Source organism: Trachymyrmex septentrionalis, unplaced genomic scaffold, assembly GCF_001594115.1.
Source record: "Trachymyrmex septentrionalis isolate Tsep2-gDNA-1 unplaced genomic scaffold, Tsep1.0 scaffold178, whole genome shotgun sequence".
Classification (NCBI taxonomy): Eukaryota; Metazoa; Arthropoda; class Insecta; order Hymenoptera; family Formicidae; genus Trachymyrmex; species Trachymyrmex septentrionalis.
The window spans coordinates 389,197-394,028 of record NW_017304949.1 but is presented as its reverse complement, the minus strand read 5'-3'; the positions used below and the strand labels follow the sequence as shown (position 1 = coordinate 394,028).

Below are 4,832 nucleotides of genomic sequence, written 5' to 3'. Positions count from 1 at the left end.
TCCGGCACGCTCTTCGTCGTTCACATCTTCTCGGCCCTCTGAGAACATTTTGTACCACCGATAAACGTTGCTTCGGTCCAAGGTAGCTTCACCATATGCCACAGTCAACATTCGGAATGCGTCCGCGCACTTAATTTTGTTTTTCACACAAAATTTGATACAGATTCTTTGATCCATTTTTTGGAATAGGCAAAAATCGAAGACGAGCCAAAACACGTGCAAGCAAAGCAGCTGTCAAAAATTAATTGAACATTCAAAATGGCCGAACTTGTCGGCATAAGTGAGAGACATGAGTACCAACATAACGCCACAAAAAAATCGAAAATCGAATATACGTAACCCGCGGAAATTCAAAATTCGCGATACTTTTTGAACAGATCTCGTATATATATAAAATTCACATTGAATTATTTAAAAAAGCATGAAAGATCTAGCTTCGACCGTTATAAGCTTGAATATTCTTACTTACAATTAGTATTTATTACATTATGGTCTTAATAAAATTATTTATTATTAAAAAATATCTACTAGAAATTTTAGTTATATGTATATATCATAAATATTATATGAAGCATTTATCCTATATAACCTTAATATTTCGAATATTTTAAAAAATATATAAAATGTTTATATGTTTCAAAAAATGAATAATATTTATAAATTTTTATTATAAATATTCTATGTTGTCTTGAAGGATAAGAAAAAAGATTTGTACTATATAACACATGAAAATACTTAAATAACATATAATAATTTCAAATGACGTATAAAAATATTAACTCTTAAATGTTTATACAGATTTTCCATGCTGTTTAAGGGCGGTTGAAAATATTTTTGAACAAATGCATACGAGGGTCGTTTGAAAAGTCCGTGCAAAGTCACTGCTGATGGCACTACTGGCGCGTATCAAGGTTAGATTTAGTTAGTAGCATTTCTTGGAGGAACACACACCAAGTTACAGCCAGATCGGTCTATTTGTTTGTGTTTGGCATTCATTTGAATCGAGGAAGTCGAGTGATTTTCAATAACGCACCAGCTCACACCTCAGCAGTTGTGGTCGCAAAATTAATGGAATTAGGGTTCCAACTCGTCTCACATCCCCCCTATTCTCCAGACTTGGCTCCCTCGGACTACTATTTGTTCCCCAATATGAAGAAATGGCTGGCGGGAAAAAGATTTTATGGAAACGAGGACGTGATTGCAGAAACAAACCCCCCTCGACTTCCTCGATTCAAATGAATGCCAAACACAAACAAATAGACCGATCTGGCTGTAACTTGGTGTGTGTTCCTCCAAGAGATGCTACTAACTAAATCTAACCTTGATACGCGCCAGTAGTGCCATCAGCAGTGACTTTGCACGGACTTTTCAAACGACCCTCGTAGTATGCATTCCACAATCTCTTTAATTTTCTTAATTTTAAAATAATTAGGCAAGTAAGTTGGTAAATGACCCAAAGTGTTCGCAGTTGAATATGTGTTAACATTATTATTTGTTGTTGTTACTTGAAGAAACTTTATCTGATAATATGTGAGTGTACTATATATGTTACCTGTATGTGTATCACAATCAGATTGATCAGACATGTTGCAGATATAATACTTTATATTGTATTGACAAAAAATAATCAATGTTTATGTCAAGTAGCTACATCGATGCCACGCAATATTGGAAAAACGTTAAACTATTACCATGTATTAATGCCTCGATTTAACGGTTCGTTAAAAGAATGAAACAGCCATTAGGCCCAGAGAGAATCAAGGGAGAGTAAAACGGATTCAGCCAGAAGCCACCATTTGTTGGAGTGAGTAGAAGATATGGTAGAAGCGTGATGGGACATATGGTGTTGCACATACTAGTATTGTATCGCACTAGTGTTGTGTGTATGTATATATACGTACATGCACACATGCACATTTGCGGAAGTGAACGGAAAAATGGCGGAACCAGTCAGAGAAGAGAATGCTATCCGCTCCACTCTCTTTTGATTCTCTCTGGTTAGTCTACAATCGGGAGACGTCGTATGTTGTGTGCATGCGTATAATCTTCACTTTTTGTGTCGGCTGTCAATGTCGGCTGCCGGGCGTCGTTTGGTTTGGTCAGGTCCCATCTTTTACGACTAACGACATCCGACAAGCATCAGCTGACTTAGGCTGCGTTTTGTTTCACGCATAATACACATAATGTATCATTTTATTCTCGACTTTCACCGAGTGTCAAACAAGGATAAAATTATACATCATACACATTATGTGTGAAACGGAATGCAGCCTTAAATGTAGACGAGACTTTAAATCTCTCGACCGTTTACTTTCCGATTAGTTCTGACAAGACTGAACACGACCGACATGAGAAAGCCGTTCTCGGATCAAGTTATTATCTATCGAACTATCGATCAGTGATCAACCAAAATCAAGACGAGTCAAGCGAAAGTCGAGTAGAGGGGATGCGCAGGGGCTTCTCTCTGTCTGCGCATCACTGTTATCAACTCTGGGTGCGTTCCAACTTCCGAGTTACTCATGAAGCGCGTGGACTGCAATACTGATGTGTAACACTTCGAAATTGTTCCGTTTTTTCAATGCATGCATAACACATATGAAGCGCTTGTGAATTCGGAACGGTTTTCTATGCAAATTGTGCACTGAGTAGACTGCATTGGTAATGTTAAAAATGGGCGATTGTGATTCATTGATGATTAGTTACAAAAATACAGAACAAATAATTTTTTTTTTAACTTTTAGAGATGGCTTAAGAATACAAAACATAAATAATACAGACCACACAGCCACAATGCAAGATGTTTTTAATAAAAGTCGTATATTTAAAATTTTAATAATAAAGTAGACGGTTCGGTCAAGTCTTGATGATCATCAGTACAACAAGAATATAAAACGTCTGTGAAGTTGGCACTCCCACCACAAAAAAAATACTCGCCCGTATGTCATAATTAAGTGTTAATTTAGTGCTAATTTATTGCTCTAGTTCCGAATTTTATGCTTCTTTCCGTTTAAGAAATTAATTTCAAAAGTGAAGGTACTGACTTCACATTACGCTAGCATCCCCACTTCCATAAAACACGTACAGAGTACTGTAAACAACAAAATACATATAGTATACCAAAATTTTTCGCTACTTATTTGCTTTAAGATATTACAAAGGAACTTCGAGAATTTTGAAATACTTACACCAATATCAGTTACGTGCGCTAGCACCGCGACACTTCTGATGAGATTTTTTAATTTAAACAATGAGAGAGAGAGAGAGAGAGAGAGAGAGAGAGAGAGAGTTGGGATATTCTTAACAAAATAAATGAGAAACATTTTAAAACCAAAACTGGCCCATAAATTAATTGCTTTCATGTACTTTACTCTTGTATGTGAGCTAGCATTCCCACACTGTTGACTTTTTTACCTTAAACAATGAGCAATAAATTTAGAATCGAGATATTCTTAGAGCAAATAATTCTAGAAACATTTTGAAACCAAAATTGACTCAACAATTAGTTGCTTTCATGTACTTTACTCTTGTACGCAAGCTAGCATTGTCACACTATAAATTGACATTTTGTAATTTAAACAATGAGCAATAAATTCACAATAGTTGATTTTTTTTATCTTAAAATATTTCTAGAATTATTTGCTCCAAGAATATCCCGATTCTGAATTTATTGCTCACTGTTTAAGTTAAAAAATCTCGCCAGAAGTGTCACGGTGCTAGCGCACGTATAGTGACTAATATTGGTGTAAGTATAATTATTCAAAATTCTCGAACTTTCTTTGCAGTATCTTAGAGTAAAAAAGTAGCAAAAAACTTTATTATATGTATTTTATTGTTTACAGTGCTCTGTATGTGTTAAACGAAAGTGGAGGAAGGGGGGGGGGAAGCTAGCGTAACGTGAAGTCAGCACTCTCGCTTTTGAAATTAATTTCTCGCGAATGGAAAGAAGCACCAAATTTAAGACTAGAGCAATAAATTAGCACTAAATTAACACTTAATTATGGCATATGGGTGAATTTTTTTTTGGTGGAGGTGCCAGATTCACAAACATGAATATATACGATGTTACTGAAATTAAAAAAGATGTTAAAATTATTCGAGTGTTATTATTCCAGAAATGACAGTGACATAAAATTACATTCACTTATGAAAGGAACTTTTTTGCAATACATCATAGATGCTTTGTTATTTGGATCTTTTTGTAAGCCTATGTATGGTAAATATTTTCAGATTCCGTATTTTGTGATATCAATCCTTGCAAGTATAATTCGGAGTTTTTAATGTAAATTTGCATGCTTAAAAAAATTTTTTGGCGGTAAGAATTATTTTTGACACAGTGTCTAAATTAGGATAATATTTGTCAAGGTCTAAGCCATTGGAGGTTGTACTTCTTATTTTCATTTTTAGGTACAAATGAATTTTTAGTGCAAAAATGGAAATAAGAGTAATAATCTCCAATGGCCTTGATCTTAATAAATGTTATTTAGGACATGATCTTGAACGATATTTAAGAGGTTTTAGTCATTGGTCAGATACCTTGCGTAATGCAAATGTCGGCGGTACTATAACTTTAAAGCCTTATAATTCGAAACTTAATAAAAAATAACTTTATTGTAGCATTTTGAAAAACTCTTGGCACTAGCTTTTAGATTCTGGAATAAAAAATGGGGTGTTCTATTAAAAAAAATCGATGTAACCTTGATTTGACCTTGGTGACACCATTCAAAATCAAACCGATGTGATTAGTAAATAAATTTTTTTAAACCCTACAATTTTTGTTTGAAACATTTTTCTCAAAAATGCTTAGTTTCCGTAATATTAAGGGGTTTCCACAC

General features: G+C 34.5%; 1 protein-coding gene and 1 long non-coding RNA gene across 2 annotated transcripts in view; both read left to right on the top strand.

Moving 5' to 3' along the window:
- Window positions 1-4,832, top strand: part of LOC108746557 (liprin-alpha-1) — a 306,428-nt gene that overhangs the window by 16,611 nt on the left and 284,985 nt on the right. The window lies entirely within an intron of this gene.
- The window catches only part of LOC108746560, an 8,196-nt gene continuing 5,115 nt past the window's right edge, over window positions 1,752-4,832 (top strand). Inside the window, exons 1-2 of the long non-coding RNA XR_001939178.1 lie at window positions 1,752-1,828; window positions 3,701-3,702. This is a non-coding gene — a long non-coding RNA (uncharacterized LOC108746560). The remainder of the gene's footprint in view (window positions 1,829-3,700; window positions 3,703-4,832) is intronic.